This window comes from Staurois parvus, unplaced genomic scaffold, assembly GCF_062004578.1.
Source record: "Staurois parvus isolate SC_StPar_1 unplaced genomic scaffold, SC_StPar_1.0 ptg000425l, whole genome shotgun sequence".
NCBI classification, from domain to species: Eukaryota; Metazoa; Chordata; class Amphibia; order Anura; family Ranidae; genus Staurois; species Staurois parvus.
The window spans coordinates 5,110,423-5,119,931 of NW_028318221.1; positions in this window are offsets into that span (position 1 = coordinate 5,110,423).

Consider the following 9,509-nt stretch of genomic DNA (forward strand, 5'->3'; position numbering starts at 1 on the left):
TTTGAATTTTTTGTTGATATTCTGTCTCCAAGTGTTACAGTACACCTACCATTCGATTTTTAGACTGATCATTTCTTTGTGAGTGGGCAAACATTCAAAATCAGCAGGGGATCAAATACTTGTTTCTTTCAATGTATTTCCCTCACTGTACATAACCCCCGAACACATAAAGGGGCAAAAGAAGATTAGTACATCGCCTATCCCTTTACACATGTCACCTATAGCACAATTGTTTGTTCCAAGAATGAAGTAGAAAATTAGAAAAATGGTCAACGCATTTTGCCTATACATCTGGCTTCTTCAGGACCATAACTTCTATATAGGGGAAAGCAGTACTGCTGCATATAAAATATAAAGGAAACAATGTATTTCTACACCATCAATTATGTACAATAAAATAAAAAAGACATAACGAACAAAAGAAAATTATTGGGCTTACATAGGAGTGCGGCAGCCAGCGGTATTGTCAGGAGCCGCCACGATCCACGGCTCGGCGCAGGCGCACTGTGCCCGTTCACGCTAGTGTACAGGCACTAGGTCCTGGCCGGCCGTGGCGGAGACGGAACCCGCGCACTCGGAGCCGCGGGTGCGCGCCTGGCACCAATGACGGCGCAGGGCGCAATATTTAAATCGCCCTGCGCTGACAGGTATTGCCGTTTTGGTCTCCCTGTGTTCCTGATCCTGTTACTGTGATTCTTGCTGACTCGGATTGTTCTTGACCTTGCTGTTTCTTCTGCTCTGACCCCTGGCTTGACTGACCTCCCTCCTGGATGCCCCCTTGTGGATCTGATCTTCTGTTGCTGACCTGGCGTGTGACGACCATACTCTGCCCGCTGCTTTGTACCACACCACTCCCACGGCTACCGACTCGGCTTGTCTGACCATGCTCTTGCTCATCCATCCACCTTTCCCTGGCATATCCGCCTCTTCACATCAGGCTCTCACCCTGCAGGAACCTCTGGCGGATTCCTATCATACAGGTAGGTGTACTCAGGAGCCGCGATCTGGTCTCTGTTTCCTCCAAGTCCATCCCCACCATCAGGGGCTCTGGTGAACAAGCGGACCGGGACTTAGACTCCGCACTCTGGGGAAACCTGACCAGTGGGCTGCTAGCGGTACCGCCAGGCGGTTCCTTACAGATATATAGTCTAGGGGGCGGACATAGAAGACCCGAGTGCGGAACACAGGTAACAGACCAGTAAACGAGATAGAACATAACCGGATCCTATAAAAAGAGATACATAATGCCACCAGCAAATAATACAGTTGTATAAATCCAAATATACTGACTGACAGATGCTTAAAACAAATATCTGGGCTCATATGCACAATAATCACAAGTTGTGCCCACACATGGAAAAAACTATAAAGATCCAATGTGTGAAGGCTGGAGGCAATGTGGGATAAGGGTCACAAAAGGCGTTGACAAGCCTAAAGAAACAACCATATTTAAAATGGGCTGTAACCGAATAAAAGTCATATATTGTATAAAAAAAGGCTTCAAACTAGTGTGGCTACTAGTGTGGCTGACTTTGGAAACAAGTCTAATGGAAAAAGATTAAATGAATAGATTTCCGGATCACAGAACCTAGGTCATAATCAAACAGGAGCCCAGCGTCTATAGTGGTGTATATAAAGGGTATCACCTACCGTATATTGCCATAAAACAAAGTAAAACATTCAGAAAATTTACCAATGACCCGTAAGGATAACCCACTGTATATAGTACTGCACCTGAAGCAGTGATCCAGATGAAGAAACTATGTAGTATGCTTGCACCAAATCCTTATACAAGGTCCCTATTAAAAAGACCATGAATAGCACATTTAGATCAGTGAGACCACCAAACCCATGTACATAAATCTACAATGGGGCAAAGGGAATTGTAACAGCCCATACCTAAGTTCATCATCAAGCCCAGCAAGCATAGTACTCCCGCCATGCCAGTCATAGCCAGTCACGCGTGAATCACCGCGGCGTGTGTTCGCCCTAAATGTGGCTGCGCGAATGATGTCAGACACACGTCATGCCTACAAGGCGAGGTGCATGCGCTGAAAAGCCAATGGCGCAGGCACACTGACGGAACATGGTAGCCAGGCCCCAGAAGACACGGCAGGCCGCCCCATAATCACAATCCCAAACTGGGACAGTGGGCAGATACATATGCCCGCTCTGAGACCAACACCCGTGACCACCGCCACCTTCAAAAGACCGAAAGCCCAGGACAACACAACAAAAAAAAGGAAAAATAAATTATTGCACAATATATATCAGGTAGATAATTACAACAAGATGCATAAAACACACAAATCAATCCATATCCATAGCAAAAATACAGATACAATTTAGACACAGCTTGATATTGGACACATCTCATAGCATATCAAAGAGAGGATAATAGAGTGAGTGTGATAACAAACCCACAATATTGAATAGATTGTAAGAAAGGCTTATAACTCAAAGTTTCATTCAAACAAAGGAGTATAGTAGCCTGTAGATGATATATCCAGCGTGCTTTTCGCTGCAAGATATATTTATCAAAGTTACCTCCTCTTGGGTTTTCTTTTATGCATTCCAGTGCAGCAAATCTCACTACCTCAGCATTATTTTTATGGCATAATCCCACATGTCTCCCTATTCGGGTAGATAATAAATCATTATTGATGTAGTAAATATGATCTTTGATTCTTCGCCAAAATTGGCGTTTGGTCTTGCTCACATAGAATGCTCCGCATTCACAGAACATGATGTACAGTGAGAAACAGAAGTATTTGAACACCCTTCCATTTTGCAAGTTCTCCCACTTAGAAATCATGGAGGGGTCTGAAATTCACATTGTAGGTGCATTCCCACTCTGAGAGACAGAATTTAAAAAAAAATTCAGGAAATCCCATTGTATGATTTCTAAAGAATTTATTTGTCTTGCACTGCTGAACATACAGTGGGGATCGAAAGTTTGGGCACGCCAGCTAAAAATTTGTATTAATGTGCATAAAGAAGCCAAGGAAAGATGGAAAAATCTCCAAAAGGCATCAAATTACAGATTAGACATTCTTATAATATGTCAACAAAAGTTAGATTTTATTTCCATCATTTACACTTTCAAAATAACAGAAAACAAAAAAATGGCGTCTGCAAAAGTTTGGGTACCCTGCAGAATTTATAGCATGCACTGCCCCCTTTGCAAAGCTGAGACCTGCCAGTGTCATGGATTGTTCTCAATCATCGTCTGGGAAGACCAGGTGATGTCAATCTCAAAGGTTTTAAATGCCCAGACTCATCTGACCTTGCCCCAACAATCAGCACCATGGGTTCTTCTAAGCATTTGTCTAAAAAACTGAAACTGAAAATAGTTGACGTTCACAAAGCTGGAGAAGGCTATAAGAAGATAGCAAAGCGTTTTCAGATGTCAATATCCTCTCTTTGGAATGTAATTAAGAAATGGCAGTCATCAGGAACAGTGGAATTTAAAGCAAGATCTGGAAGACCAAGAAAAATATCAGACAGAACAGCTCGCAGGATTGTGAGAAAAACAATTCAAAACCCACGTTTGACTACACAATCCCTCCAGAAAGATCTGGCAGACACTGGAGTTGTGGTACACTATTCCACTATAAAGAGATACTTGTACAAATATGGTCTTCATGGAAGAGTCATCAGAAGAAAACCTCTTCTACGTCCTCACCACAAAAATCATCGTTTGAACTTTGCAAATGAACATATAGACAAGCCTGATGCATTTTGGAAACAAGTTCTGTGGACCGATGAGGTTAAAATTGAACTTTTTGGCCGGAATGAGCAAAGGTACGTTTGAAGAAGAAGGGGCACAGAATTTAATGAAAAGAACCTCTGTCCAACTGTTAAGCATGGGGTTGGATCAATCATGCTTTGGGGTTGTGTTGCAGCCAGTGGCACAGGGAACATCTCACGAGTAGAAGGAAAAATGGATTCAATAAAATTTCAGCACATTTTGGATGGTAACTTGATGCCATCTGTGAAAAAGCTGAAGTTAAAGAGAGGATGGCTTCTACAAATGGATAATGATCCTAAACACACCTCGAAATCCATGAAGGATTACATCAAGAGGCATAAACTGAAGGTTTTGCCATGGCCTTCACAATCTCCTGACCTCAACATAATTGAAAATCTATGGATAGACCTTAAAAGAGCAGTGCGTGACAGACAGCCCAGAAATCTCAAAGAACTGGAAGACTTTTGTAACGAAGAATGGGCAAAGATACCTCAAACAAGAATTGAAAGACTCTTGGCTGGCTACAAAAAGCATTTACAAGCTGTGATACTTGCCAAAGGGGGCAGTACAAGATATTAACTCTGCAGGGTGCCCAAACTTTTGCAGACGCCATTTTTTTGTTTTCTGTTATTTTGAAAGTGTAAATGATGGAAATAAAATCTAACTTTTGTTGACATACATAAGAATGTCTAATCTGTAATTTGATGCCTTTTGGAGATTTTTCCATCTTTCCTTGGCTTCTTTATGCACATTAATACACATTTTTAGCTGGGGTGCCCAAACTTTCGATCCCCACTGTAAGTATTTGAACACCTAAGAAACAGCAAGAATTCTGGCTCTCAAAGACCTGTTACTGTGCCTTTAAAAAGTCCACCTCTACTCCACTCATTAATCTAATTTAGTAGCACCTGTCTGAGCTCTTTAAAGACACCTGTCCACCCCACAGTCAGTCAGACCAAAGGGGCAATTGGGCAAGACCAAAGAACTGTCAAAAGACACCAGAGACAAAATTGTGGACCTCCACAAGGCTGGAAAGGGCTACGGGGCAATTGCCAAGCAGCTTGGTGAAAATAGATCAACTGTTGGAGCAATTGTTAGAAAATGGAAGAGGCTAAAGACGACTGTCAGTCTCCCTCGGACTGGGGCTCCATGCAAGATCTCACCTCGTGGGGTATCACTGATAAGAACTACAAGGGAGGAGCTGGTCAATGACATGAAGAGAGCTGGGACCACAGTTTCAAAGGTCACTGTCGGTAGAACACTACGCCATCATGGTTTCAAATCATGCATTGCACGGAAGGTTCCCCTGCTCAAGTCATCACATGTCCAGGCCCGTCTGAAGTTTGCCAATAACCATCTGGATGATCCAGAGGAGGCATGGGAGAAAGTCATGTGGTCAGATGAGACCAAAGTAGAACTTTTTTGTCTAAACTTCACTCATCGTGTTTGGAGGAAAAAGGATGAGTTGCATCCCAAGAACTTCATCCCTACTGTGAAGCATGGGGGTGGTAACATCATGCTTTGGGGGTGTTTTTTTTGCGAAGGGGAGAGGACGACTGCACTGTATTAAGGAGAGGATGAATGGGGCCATTTATTGTGAGATTTTGAGCAACAGCCTCCTTCCCTCAGGGCATTGAAGATAGGTCGTGGCTGGGTCTTCCAACATAACGACCCCAAGCACATTGCCAGAATAACCAAGGAGTGGCTCCGTAAGAAGCATATCAAGGTTCTGGAGTGGCCTAGCCAGTCTCCAGACCTAAATCCAATAGAAAATCTTTGGAGGGAGCTGAAACTCCGTGTTGCTCAGCGACAGCCCCGAAACCTTGCAGACCTAGATGAGATCTGTGTGGAGGAGTGGGTCAAAATCCCTGTTGCAGTGTGTGTAAACCTGGTCAAGAACTACAGGAAATGTTTTGACCTCTGTAATTGCAAAGAAAGGCTTCTGTACCAAATATTAACACTGATTTTCTCAGGTGTTCAAATACTTATGTTCAGTAGTGCAAGACAAATTCTTTAAAAATCATACAATGTGATTTCCTGAATTTTTTTTTTTTTTAATTCTGTCTCTCAGAGTGGGAATGCACCTACAATGTGAATTTCAGACCCCTTCATGATTTCTAAGTCGGAGAACTTGCAAAATCGCAAGGTGTTCAAATACTTCTGTTCCTCACTGTAAACAATACCAATAGTTTGACAATCCACATAATGTCTAATAGAGTGAAGTTGGCCATTAGGCAAGTACAATGATTGGTTTTCATAAATTCAATTACAGAAATTGCATTTGCCACATTTCCAAGTACCACATATCTGATGGTCCTTTTTGGGGCCTGCCTGTTCAAAATGGCTCCTAATAATTCTATCCCTAATGGACTGGACTCTCTTGTAGGTAATTTCTGGATAATCCTTAACATATTTTTTGAGGATGGTGTCATTAGCCAGTAGGTACCAGTGCTGTTGAAGAATGTCGTATTAACCCATGCTGTCTAGTGAATGAGATGATTAGTCTGACTGTGTTCAAATTGGAATGTCTTTTTATGAAACAAAATTTCCTCCCTGGAAGATCGATACACCTTATTATATGCCTTTCGAAGTGTAGTGCGTGAGTAACTTCGTTTTAACAGCCTGTCTTGTAGTGCTTCTGCCTCTCTTTTGAAATCCTGATCATTCAAACAGATACATCAGAGTCTCAGGAATTGACTATTAGGTATACTGCGTTTAAGTGGCCTCAAATGGAAACTATCTGCGTGCAAGATAGTATTTCCTTCTGTTGATTAAATTACGATACAAGGTGGTACCAATGGTGCCATCATCCAGTATCGTGATTTGAATATCCAAGAAAGAGACAGATTTATCACTGATGTGAGAAGAAAACTTTCAAGTCATTTGTACCCAATATAGACATAAATTCAGAAAACTCCTGAGTGGATCCCACCCACAGAATGATAACATCATCTATGTAGCGAAGCCACAATAATATGTATGGCCAGAATTTACTAAACTTCTCATCCGAGAATACCATACGTTTCCCCCCCCAGGTACAGGTTTGCGTAAGATGGGGCACAACATGTCCTCATTGCCCCGCCCTGTACCTGGATGTAGTGGGAACCATCAAACGTGAAAACTTTCCTAGTTCGAATGGGTTCCCATAGAGCCAGTATGAAATCACTATATACATATGCTTACTGAGGTCTCTTTCTAAGGAAGCATTTAATGACAGAGAGGCCTTTAGAATGAGGTATACTGTGGTACAGAGCTTCTATATCAATTGCAGCCAATTTCGTATAAGGGGCACCTGTATCCCTTTCAGAAGCTTAAGTAGATCAGGAGTATCTTGAATGTAAGATGGTACTGTTGTAACATGAGGACGCAAATATGCATCAACCAAATGACTAGCTAATTCAGTATAGGATCCAATTCCCGAAACTATGGGTCTACCTGGGGGATGATGTAAATTTTTTGAGTTTTTGGTAGCAAGTAAAACGTAGGTGTACATGCTGGTTTGCTGGTGTTAGTGGGTGGAAAAATATGCCACCCTCCATGTTTGTCTGCCGTGTTCGGACTGCCATTGCTCTACTCTGCCTGTCTGCCAACCTCAAGTACCTGTTTGCTGTGCTTAGATTGCGACTGCTCCCGCATGGTAGCCAGGCACTATAGCATTCATTGTGTATTAGACCTTAGGGCAACTGAGTAGGCCTGCTCACCTTATGGGGAAGGGGGATGCTATGGGTGAAGACAGCTATATTGCCTAACCACCAACAATAGGGGTAGGCATGAAGTTATCACAGGCCATTTTAAAGAGTAGACTTTTTGTGAAGATGGACTCTTCACAGTCTTGTTTATTTGTGGAGGAGCTTTGCAAACTGACATGCCAAGTCCAGAAACTGTCTCTGCACGTTACACAGCCTGGGATTCACCCCCAGCAGTAACACAGGAACCATAACCTAAGGTTAACCTACCTGGTGACTGATTTTAAAAACAGTTGTATACTGTACATTAAGCTTAGACCACACTCTTCTGGTTTTGAAACTCAGCGGGTTAACCTGATTTTTACATGGTTGCAGGAGGAACCCCCAGTCTTGGGCTTTTGGTTTCCCTTCAGAAGATCCATCCTGAGGGTCAGTTGAGGCATTTTTCAAGGCCCTGGGTTTACTCTATAATGACTCTGACTGTACCCATTCAACAGAAACTAAACCTAGCTCATTATGACAGGGTAAACGCTTTGCTGAATAATACTGATTTCCATCGCTGGGCACCTGACTCAGGGTGGAATGACCCAGCTCTAAAAAGCCAGTCTCTGTTAGGCCTATCATCATGAACTTAAGACACAACTCAGAACCAAAATTATTGGATGAAAACATGTAAGTAGCCATCCATATAGACAGGCTTTTTTACGGGAAAGGCATACAGAGAGGTTTGTTTCCTTCCCCACTAGCGCTCTGCCCACATCTTCTCCAGCAGGTGTGCCTTCGTCTTTCCAACCTCTCCAGGAGCCTATGCAAATTGGTGCTATTTGCTTATCTTCTGAGAAAAGGGCTAGAAGAAAATCCCAGGCACTCTGCTTATATTGTGGTGGCCATGGCCATGGCCACTTTGCTGCCAGCTTCCCCAATAAGGGAAACGCCGAGAGTCTAGTGCGGTTGGGGTCTACCTCTCTAGACAATACTGTGCCAGTCCCCCTTCAAACATACTATTTGTTCCTACACAACTAGTTCTGCCATAATCTCCCATCACTTCTCAGCCTTAATAGATTCTGGTGCCGCTAAAAATTTTATCAATAAGGACCTAGCACACCAACTACAGATTCTCTTGACTAATGTGCATAGCCCCTTTTCAGTTGTATCTATTGATAACTCTTCCTTATCCACTGTCCTAGTTGCCTTTTGTACTTTACCCATTACTCTGACCAATGAGGCATTCTATAAAGAGACAATCCACTTCTACTTGATAACATCTCCTGCCTAGCCCCTTATCTTAGGATATCCCTGGCTTAAACTCCATAACCCGCACATAGATTGGGCTACAGGGGAATTTATATCCTGGTCCCAGACCTGCCTCTAGAAGAACTTCATTAAAACCACCAATTTACTAGCCACATCACACTCCCAGCTCTCTGCATTTGTTACACTGACTTTTCTGATGTGTTCTCTGAAAAGGCTGCTTCTGTCCTCCCTCCTTTTTCAGCCAAATGATTCTCCAATAAACCTGCTGCCTAACACTACCCCTCTGAGAGGCCAAATTCACCCTCTGTGACTACCTGAGACCCAGGACATGAACTCCTATATTCAGGAAAATTTGGAGAAGGGGCAGGTTCCTAACATGGATTAAACAAGATCACCTAACAAGTATCTCCTACTGTTCATTGCTGCGCTCTTTAGCCACATCCAGGGAGCTCACATTTTCACCAAAATGGATTCATGGGACACTTACAATTTGTTTCACGTTCTCGAGCATGAGGAGTGGAAACCGCCTTTTAATCATGAATGCCACTATGAATACCTTGTCATGCTGTTCGGCCTGCATAATGCACCAGCTGTCTTCCAGGAATTTGTGAGTTGGAATACATGGTTCACATATTTTGAGAAATAACTACATTAGTATTCAGTAGAGATATATTCTTCAACCAGTAGATGACAGTGTGTGTAAGTTTGTAGTTGCATCTATGGTATTGTCTTTTCTCTGAATAAGGTTTCCTATTTCCTTCTTGCAGTGAAGCAGAAAAACATATGTGGACTGTGTACTGTCTGTTCTGTAGGGCTTT